An 11,801-nucleotide genomic window follows, 5' to 3' on the forward strand; every position below is an offset into this window, starting at 1 on the left:
GAAATGGTCTGATCGGAGGGTTCTGGGTAACGGTCTGACTGGAGGGTTCTGGGTAATGGTCCGACCGCAGGGTTCAAGGTAATGGTCTGACCGGAGGGTTCTGGGTAATGGTCGAACCGGAGGTTTCTGGCTAATCACCTGACCGGAGGGTTCTGGACGTACATGGTTAGACGGAGGGTTCTGGGAAATGGTCTGATCGGAGGGTTCTGGGTAACGGTCTGACCAGAGGGTTCGGGGTAACGCTCTGATTGGAGGGTTCTGGGTAACGGTCTGACCATGGGGGTTCTGTGTAATGGTCTGACCGGAGGGTTCGGGGTAACGCTCTGGTTGGAGGGCTCTGGGTAACGGTCTAAACATTGGGGGTTCTGTGTAATGGTCTGACCGGAGGGTTCTGGGAAAGGGTCTGACCAGAGGGTTCGGGGTAACGGTCGTACCGAGGGAGTTCTGGGTAAAGATCTGACCGGAGGGTTCTGGGTAACGATCTGACCGGAGGGTTCGGGGTAACGCTCTGATTGGAGGGTTCGGGGTAACGCTCTGATTGGAGGGTTCTGGGTAATGGTCTGATTAGAGTATTCGGGGTAATGATCTGATTGGAGGGTTCGGGGTAATGGTCTGATTGGAGGGTTCGGGGTAATGGTCTGATTGGAGGGTTCGGGGTAATGGTCTGATTGGAGGGTTCAGGGTAACGGTCTGATTGGAGGGTTCGGGGTAACGGTCTGATTGGAGGGTTCGGGGTAACGGTCTGATTGGAGGGTTCTGGGTAATGATCTGATTGGAGGGTTCGGGTAACGGTCTGATTGGAGGGTTCGGGGTAACGGTCTGATTGGAGGGTTCTGGGTAATGATCTGATTGGAGGGTTCGGGTAACGGTCTGATTGGAGGGTTCTGGGTAACGGTCATACTGGGGAGTTCTGGGTAATGGTCTGATTGGATGGTTCAGGGTAATGGTCTGATTGGAGGGTTCGGGGTAATGGTCTGATTGGATGGTTCGGGGTAATGGTCTGATTGGAGGGTTCAGGGTAACGGTCTGATTGGAGGGTTCGGGGTAACGGTCTGATTGGAGGGTTCGGGGTAATGGTCTGATTGGAGGGTTCTGGGTAATGATCTGATTGGAGGGTTCGGGTAACGGTCTGATTGGAGGGTTCTGGGTAATGGTCTGATTGGAGGGTTCTGGGTAACGGTCATACTGGGGAGTTCTGGGTAATGGTCTGATTGGATGGTTCGGGGTAATGGTCTGATTGGATGGTTCGGGGTAACGATCTGACCGGAGGTTTCGGGGTAACGGTCGTACCGGGAGTTCTGGGTAATGGTCTGATTGGAGGGTTCTGGGGGGTGACGGGAACCCCGTATAATGAAGAAGGGGGAGGGAAGCAGAGCACAGTATACAGGAAATCTATATACACCTCTCAGCAGATGATTCCAGAAGGTTCCGGAGACGGTGATGAGAAGTCATAAAGAAAAACCACAGAGCTCCTCCACCCAAACCTCAGACCACCAACCAGGTGTCACCTTCTTCCTGCCGTACCGACTCCGCCCCTAACACCTCCAACTACCCACATATCAGGGGTCCTACCGAGGACAACCAGGACACCACTGAGGACACCACCGAGGACAGACTGACACCACCGAGGACAGACTGACACCACCGAGGACAACCAGGACACCACTGAGGACAACCAGGACACCACTGAGGACAGACTGACACCACCGAGGACAGACATGACACCTCTGAGGACAGACTGACACCTCTGAGGACAGACATGACACCACTGAGGACACCACCGAGGACAGACTGACACCACCGAGGACAACCAGGACACCACTGAGGACAACCAGGACACCACTGAGGACAGACTGACACCACCGAGGACAGACATGACACCTCTGAGGACAGACTGACACCTCTGAGGACAGACTGACACCACTGAGGACAAACTGACACCACTGAGGACAGACTGACACCACCAAGGACAGACATGACACCACTGAGGACAGACTGACACCACTGAGGACAGACTGACACCACTGAGGACAGACATGACACCACTGAGGACAGACTGACACCACTGAGGACAGACTGACACCACCAAGGACAGACATGACACCACTGAGGACAGACATGACACCACTGAGGACAGACATGACACCACTGAGGACAGACTGACACCACTGAGGACAGACTGACACCACCAAGGACAGACATGACACCACTGAGGACAGACATGACACCACTGAGGACAGACATGACACCACTGAGGACAACCAGGACACCACCGAGGACAGACTGACACCACCGAGGACAGACATGACACCTCTGAGGACAGACATGACACCTCTGAGGACAGACATGACACCACTGAGGACACCACCGAGGACAGACTGACACCACTGAGGACAACCAGGACACCACTGAGGACAGACTGACACCACTGAGGACAGACTGACACCTCTGAGGACAAACTGACACCACTGAGGACAGACTGACACCACTGAGGACAGACATGACACCACCAAGGACAGACATGACACCACTGAGGACAGACATGACACCACTGAGGACAGACATGACACCACTGAGGACAGACATGACACCACTGAGGACAGACTGACACCACCGAGGACAGACATGACACCTCTGAGGACAGACATGACACCACTGAGGACACCACCGAGGACAGACTGACACCACCGAGGACAACCAGGACACCACTGAGGACAACCAGGACACCACTGAGGACAGACTGACACCACCGAGGACAGACATGACACCTCTGAGGACAAACTGACACCACTGAGGACAGACTGACACCACTGAGGACAGACATGACACCACCAAGGACAGACATGACACCACTGAGGACAGACATGACACCACTGAGGACAGACATGACACCACTGAGGACAGACTGACACCACTGAGGACAAACCTGACACCACTGAGGACAGACTGACACCACTGAGGACAGACATGACACCACTGAGGACAGACTGACACCACTGAGGACAACCAGGACACCACCGAGGACAGACATGACACCTCTGAGGACAGACATGACACCACTGAGGACACCACCGAGGACAGACTGACACCACCGAGGACAACCAGGACACCACTGAGGACAACCAGGACACCACTGAGGACAGACTGACACCACCGAGGACAGACATGACACCTCTGAGGACAGACTGACACCTCTGAGGACAGACATGACACCACTGAGGACACCACCGAGGACAGACTGACACCACCGAGGACAACCAGGACACCACTGAGGACAACCAGGACACCACTGAGGACAGACTGACACCACCGAGGACAGACATGACACCTCTGAGGACAGACTGACACCTCTGAGGACAGACTGACACCTCTGAGGACAGACATGACACCACTGAGGACACCACCGAGGACAGACTGACACCACCGAGGACAACCAGGACACCACTGAGGACAACCAGGACACCACTGAGGACAGACTGACACCTCTGAGGACAGACTGACACCTCTGAGGACAGACATGACACCACTGAGGACACCACCGAGGACAGACTGACACCACCGAGGACAACCAGGACACCACCGAGGACAACCAGGACACCACTGAGGACAACCAGGACACCACTGAGGACAGACTGACACCTCTGAGGACAGACTGACACCTCTGAGGACAGACATGACACCACTGAGGACACCACCGAGGACAGACTGACACCACCGAGGACAACCAGGACACCACTGAGGACAACCAGGACACCACCGAGGACAGACATGACACCTCTGAGGACAAACTGACACCACTGAGGACAGACTGACACCACTGAGGACAGACATGACACCACCGAGGACAGACATGACACCACTGAGGACAGACATGACACCACTGAGGACAGACTGACACCACTGAGGACAACCAGGACACCACCGAGGACAGACTGACACCACAGAGGACAGACATGACACCTCTGAGGACAGACATGACACCTCTGAGGACAGACATGACACCACTGAGGACACCACCGAGGACAGACTGACACCACCGAGGACAACCAGGACACCACTGAGGACAACCAGGACACCACTGAGGACAGACTGACACCACCGAGGACAGACATGACACCACCGAGGACAGACTGACACCTCTGAGGACAGACTGACACCTCTGAGGACAGACATGACACCTCTGAGGACAACCAGGACACCACCGAGGACAGACTGACACCACCGAGGACAGACATGACACCACCGAGGACAGACTGACACCACCGAGGACAGACATGACACCACTGAGGACAGACTGACACCACTGAGGACAGACATGACACCTCTGAGGACAGACATGACACCACTGAGGACAGACTGACACCACTGAGGACAGACTGACACCTCTGAGGACAGACATGACACCACTGAGGACAGACATGACACCACTGAGGACAGACTGACACCTCTGAGGACAGACATGACACCACTGAGGACAGACTGACACCACTGAGGACAGACTGACACCTCTGAGGACAGACATGACACCACTGAGGACAGACATGACACCACTGAGGACAGACTGACACCTCTGAGGACAGACTGACACCTCTGAGGACAGACTGACACCACTGAGGACAGACATGACACCACTGAGGACAGACATGACACCACTGAGGACAGACTGACACCTCTGAGGACAGACATGACACCACTGAGGACAGACTGACACCTCTGAGGACAGACTGACACCTCTGAGGACAGACTGACACCACTGAGGACAGACATGACACCACTGAGGACAGACATGACACCACTGAGGACAGACATGACACCACTGAGGACAGACTGACACCACTGAGGACAGACTGACACCTCTGAGGACAGACTGACACCACTGAGGACAGACTGACACCTCTGAGGACAGACTGACACCTCTGAGGACAGACTGACACCACTGAGGACAGACTGACACCACTGAGGACAGACTGACACCTCTGAGGACAGACTGACACCACTGAGGACAGACTGACACCACTGAGGACAGACATGACACCTCTGAGGACAGACTGACACCACTGAGGACAGACTGACACCTCTGAGGACAGACTGACACCACTGAGGACAGACATGACACCTCTGAGGACAGACTGACACCACTGAGGACAGACTGACACCTCTGAGGACAGACTGACACCACTGAGGACAGACATGACACCACTGAGGACAGACATGACACCTCTGAGGACAGACTGACACCACTGAGGACAGACATGACACCTCTGAGGACAGACTGACACCACTGAGGACAGACTGACACCTCTGAGGACAAACTGACACCACTGAGGACAGACATGACACCACTGAGGACAGACTTTTTAATTGACATTTTATACTTTGACAGTAAAAAAATATCCAATATATTGAATTTTTGTCATATTTAGGCCAAAATGTATTTATCTCCATGTCTTTGACAAAAAAATTCTCAATGAGCGTATTTTTAACCGCTTTAAGACCGGAAGATTTTACCCCCTTCCTGACCAGGCCATATTTTGCGATTCAGCACTGCGTTACTTTAACGGACAATTGCGCGGTCGTGCGACGCTGCACCCAAATTAGATTTACGTCATTTTTTCCCCCACAAACAGAGCTTTCTATTGGTGGTATTTCATCACCTGTGCGATTTTTTTATTTTTTGCGCTAAAAAACAAAAAAGAGCGACAATTCTGAAAAAAACATAAACAAATATTTTTCACATTCTGATAATTAACATTCTCAAAAAAAAATTAAAAATAATTTTTTTTAACATTTTGGGCCAATTTTCTGCTACATATTTTTGGTAAAAAAATGCCAATAAGCGTATTTTGATTGGTTTGCGCAAAAAAAAAGCGTTTACTAACTACGGGAAAGGTTTTTTTTTTTTTTACGAGTAATGGCGGCGATCTGCAATTTTTTTTTTTGCGGGACTGCGACATTGCGGCGGACAGATCAGACCCTTGACTGACATTTTTGCCACTTTTGGGGGTACCAGTGACATTACTGCAGTAATCAGTGCTATAAATATGCACTGTCACTGTACTAATGACACTGGCAGGGAAGGGGTTAACACTTTTGGTGATCAATGGGTTAAATGTGAGCCTAGGGGAGTGATTCTAACTGTGGGGGGGCGTGGCTTGTGAAATGATCATAGAGACCTGTGATCCTATATGGAAGGATTGCATGGTCTCTATGATCATTGCAGGGAGAAGAACGGTCAGCTGTGTTTACATCAGCCGTCCGTCCTTCTCTCTCAGCTGGGAACGATCGCCGGTGTCAGGCGGCCATCAGAGTCTCCTGACACACGCGCCAGATTCCCCGCTGACGAGCGGCGGCGTGCGCTCGCCCCCTAGCTCTTCCCAGGCGACGTACCGATACGTGACTCTGCCTGGGAGAGCCACTCTTCCAACGTATATTTAAAGTATATGGTCGGCAAGTGGTTAAACCGGTTGCTAGGTAACGATGTTTGACGACGCTCCGGTCCTCCAAGACCATAGAGTGGAGTGGGGGCCATCTTGCCCTCACTCGACTTCCTATCTAAGTGCCGGTTCACATTAGTGCGATCGCGGAGATCGCATGTAATTTGTAGCGCACTTCTCCTGTCTGTGCGGTGCAAATTTCAGCCATACACTTTGTATAGCTGAATTCGCACCGCATCCGCACCAAACTCGTACAGGAGGCATTTTTTTATTCGCAGCAGAATCGGATCGCATGGTGGTTCACACTAGTGCGATCCGATTCTGTGTGAACTTGCAGATCGCACTTCGATATGCGATCGCAACTGGGGGTGTCGTTAACATTTAATTGACACCCCCTGCGTATCGCATATGGTGAACTGCCAGAGGTGCAGATGCGATGCGGGAACACGCTGTATATTTGCAGCACTCCCGCATCGCACAAATGTGAACCGAGACTAAGAGGATCCGGGACCAGAATGTTTTCCCCACTGCCAGGAAAACGACTGAAACGCGGCAGGAGCGGGGGCACCTCTTCCGCCACACCGCAAGGGTGATCCCGCAGGGAATCTGCCACTGGGACCACCCTTACCTGAAAGCTGATTGCCCGCCGTTTTCAAAAATACCCGGGTTATGGCGGCTGTCTGCTGCCTGCTGTCTGCTGTCTGCTGCCTGCTGCCTGCTGTCTGCTGTCTGCTGTCTGCTGCCTGCTGCCTGCTGTCTGCTGTCTGCTGTCTGCTGTCTGCTGCCTGCTGTCTGCTGTCTGCTGCCTGCTGTCTGCTGTCTGCTGCCTGCTGTCTGCTGTCTGCTGTCTGCTGTCTGCTATCTGCTGTCTGCTGCCTGCTATCTGCTGTCTGCTGCCTGCTGTCTGCTGCCTGCTGCCTGCTATCTGCTGCCTGCTGTCTTCTATCTGCTCTCTGCTCTCTGCTGTCTGCTATCTGCTGTCTACTGTCTGCTGTCTGCTCTCTGCTATCTGCTGTCTGCTGTCTTCTATCTGCTGTCTGCTATCTGCTATGCTATCTGCTGTCTGCTATCTGCTATGCTATCTGCTGTCTGCTGTCTGCTGTCTGCTATCTGCTATCTGCTGTCTGCTGTCTGCTATCTACTGTCTGCTGCCTGCTATCTGCTATCTGCTGTCTGCTGTCTGCTATCTGCTATCTGCTGTCTGCTGTCTGCTATCTACTGTCTGCTGCCTGCTATCTGCTATCTGCTGTCTGCTGTCTGCTATCTGCTGTCTGCTGTCTGCTGCCTGCTATCTGCTGCCTGCTCTCTGCTATCTGCTCTCTGCTCTCTGCTATCTGCTGCCTGCTCTCTGCTCTCTGCTCTCTGCTATCTGCTCTCTGCTATCTGCTGTCTGCTGTCTGCTGCCTGCTCTCTGCTCTCTGCTCTCTGCTATCTGCTGTCTGCTGTCTGCTATCTGCTTCTAAGTGTAGACTGTAAGCAGAAATTTATTACACATGAACAAATACACTCACATCTGTATGCATATGTATGCAATGAAACCATTCCGGTAGTCGAGATGAGTGGGTAGCTTGACTTTATCCCCGGTCTGTGAAGCTGTTCCGCTGGCGTGTAGACCTCTCGGATGTACACCAACAATGTAGCGAAGCCGAGCTCTGCTGACACTGAAGAGGAAGAGGATCGCCGCACGTCAGTGGGAATGAGGCTTGGTACAGCGTCGGTAGTTGATGGCGTCACGGAAGTGCGACGCGTTTCCGAGCGTGTGTACTGCCGGGGGAAGACGTGAGTGTATTTGTTCATGTGTAATAAATTTCTGCTTACAGTCTACACTTAGAGGCGCCTCTATTTTGTTTTTTTGTCTGCAGTTTGTGGAACTTTCGGCTTCGGTTCCCTGAAGGCTGTCCTTACCAGTGGACTGTTTCCCCCATCTGTACCCCTATCTAGTGACTGCCAATCTATATGGACTCGAGCTTATGGTATGACGTGTGCGCCTATATTTATGTTTTGCTGTCTGCTGTCTGCTGTCTGCTGCCATAACCCCGCTATTTAGCGTCAAAAGACCGAAGTAAAATGACGGCGGGCGGTCGGTAAATGGTTAAATATCGTTTTTTATCAGAATTGTCTGTCACCAATCAATGTATCCATGTCATCATGTACGGATCTGTTACATACTTGCACACTGTCCCGTTTTTGCTGGGACAGTCCTGGGAAATAGGGGCGTGTCCCGGGTAATTTATATTGTCCCTGGAAGCACCTGTAAATGTTACGTAGAAGTAGTGCAGCTGAATGGGAGAATTATTCCAACTCTGCTACTGTGACCTTAAGTTTAAAATTCCCCTTTTAATTTCCTGTTAATCTCTCTTTATTGAGTAGACTCTATAATAAGTAGGCGGCGATTAATTATGAGGAGTGGGCGGAGCTTCAGGCAAGTGGGTGTGGTAAGTAATTGATAGCTGTCCCTGGGATTTTTTTTCAAATGTTGGCAACTATGTTATTAACCTCCATTGATTATTGTTTCCTAATGATACTTTTTGCTTCATCTGTGATCATCTATGTCAGGGGTGGGGAACCTACGGTTCGGGGGCCGTATGCAGCCTGCAAAGTCATTTGGTCCGGCCCCCCGTGCAGCTAAGTCTGTGTCCCTCAGCTGATCTGTCAGAACGGAGCTGATGCTTCCGGTATAGTTCCTGCGCCGTTATGACAGTCTGAGGCAGAGTGATATCAAATGCACTCCACCTGTGACCAATACATTGCCTCTTCCTCCAGCGTGGCGCTGCTACACTTTTCCTAGCCAGCATTTCCCTCCAGCAGTACTCACAGCAGTAGCAGCCAGAACCAGCAGTACCCACAGCAGTACCACCCAGAGCCAGCAGTACCCACAGCAGTACCACCCAGAGCCAGCAATACCCACAGCAGTACCACCCAGAGCCAGCAATACCCACAGCAGTACCAGCCAGAGCCAGCGGTACCAGCCAGCAGTACCCACAGCACAGTACAAGCCAGCAGTACCAGCCAGAGCCAGCAATACCCACAGCAGTACCAGCCAGAGCCAGCAGTACCCACAGCAGTACCAGCCAGAGCCAGCAGTACCCACAGCAGTACCAGCCAGAGCCAGCAGTACCCACAGCAGTACCAGCTAGAGCCAGCAGTACCAGCCAGAGCCAGCAATACCCACAGCAGTACCAGCCAGAGCCAGCAGTACCAGCCAGCAGTACCTACAACACAGTACAAGCCAGCAGTACCAGCCTGAGCCAGCTGTACCCACCAGCAGTACCAGCCAGCTGTACCCACCGGCTGTACCAGCCAGCTGTACCCACCGGCTGTACCAGCCAGCTGTACCAACCAGCTGTACCAGCCAGCAGTACCCACCAGCAGTTCTTTTCAAAACTTACCACCACAAAAACACGACTGCGCTCCAGACTGACCGACGCAAACCTGGAAAACCAGTTGCGAGTAGCAACATCATCAATACCAGCTAACATCACACACCTCACCAAAGAGAAGCAGTGGCAGCCATCATATTAGGGGTGAGTTAATTAAATGTTTGACCAAATATAACAGTCACATTAAGTTGATAATTTTGTACGGCCCCCCGAATGATTTTATAAATACCCAAATGGCCCTTGGCAGAAAAAAGGTTCCCCACCCCTGATCTATGTATTAATTATTGATTATTTATGTATAGATATATTTCTTTCTCCTCTATCACTTTATATACTTTTTGGGCCATTACCATCAATGCTATCCTCGGTTGTTTGCCATATTATGAACATCTTCTGTTGCCTGACCATTGGGACACGCACCCCAGTTTGGTGTCCCTGACCTTTTGCCGCTCTCAGGGTTGGGGCGGGGTGGTGTGGGGGGCGATGCACACTATTTACATTTCTAGGAGTGTATGGTGGGTCAGTGGCGATTTTGGCTCTGGAGGAAGAGGGTCCTCCCTCGAAACGCGTAAGCCACAGGGGGTTTTGAGAACGTCATCACGCTATCCAGCAGTAGAGAAGTGTCCTGGAGGCGAGCGGTCCCCATTTCCTACATGCTTGTATATATATATATATGTATATATGTAGAGTAAATTCTACGCTACCCACCTTTGATTTTAGTAAACTTTTTAGTGGTAATGCACAAGTCGGTGCGCCCTTCTTGTTGTTTTCTTGAAAGGGCTGATCTGTGTCAGACATTTGTGAACACCGCCAGGAAAATCCACTATTTATTAGGCCAGAATAAGTTTGTAGAAGGCCCAGGACCCGGGGATTGTGCACAGGAGTCTGTCTGTCAGGAGGATGAGAACTCCAAATTAGGACAAACATAAGAGATGAGTTTCCTGAAATCACTCAGAAACAAAAACCACAATGAAGGTGTAGGAAGGGGGGGAGGGGAGGATGTGGGTGTCAGCGAAGTTCCTCTTTTCTTCTCAGAGCGTCACTTTTCCTCTCATCCATTTCACCATCAACCACACCGCACTGGTCTCATACTGGGCCCCATACAGGACAGGACTGGTCTCATACTGGGCCCATACAGGACAGGACTGGTCTCATACTGGGCCCCATACAGGACAAGGCTGGTCTCATACTGGGCCCATACAGGACAGGACTGGTCTCATACTGGGCCCCATACATGACAGGGCTGGTCTCATACTGGGCCCCATACATGACAGGGCTGGTCTCACATGGGGCCCCATACAGGACAAGGCTGGTCTCACATGGGGCCCTATACAGGACAGGGCTGGTCTCACATGGGCCCCCATACATGACAGGGCTGGTCTCACATGGGGCCCCATACAGGACAAGGCTGGTCTCACATAGGCCCCCATACATGACAGGGCTGGTCTCATACTGGGCCCCATACATGGCAGGGCTGGTCTCACATGGGGCCCCATACAGGACAGGGCTGGTCTCACATGGGGCCCCATACAGGACAAGGCTGGTCTCACATAGGCCCCCATACATGACAGGGCTGGTCTCATACTGGGCCCCATACATGGCAGGGCTGGTCTCACATGGGGCCCCATACATGACAGGGCTGGTCTCACATGGGGCCCCATACAGGACAAGGCTGGTCTCACATGGGGCCCCATACAGGACAGGGCTGGTCTCACATGGGGCCCCATACAGGACAAGGCTGGTCTCACATGGGGCCCCATACAGGACAAGGCTGGTCTCACATGGGGCCCCATACAGGACAAGGCTGGTCTCACATGGGGCCCCATACAGGACAAGGCTGGTCTCACATAGGCCCCCATACATGACAGGGCTGGTCTCATACTGGGCCCCATACAGGACAAGGCTGGTCTCATACTGGGCCCCATACAGGACAGGACTGGTCTCATACTGGGCCCCATACAGGACAAGGCTGGTCTCATACTGGGCC

This window comes from Pelophylax lessonae, assembly GCF_965119305.1.
Source record: "Pelophylax lessonae genome assembly, chromosome: 6".
NCBI classification, from domain to species: domain Eukaryota; kingdom Metazoa; phylum Chordata; class Amphibia; order Anura; family Ranidae; genus Pelophylax; species Pelophylax lessonae.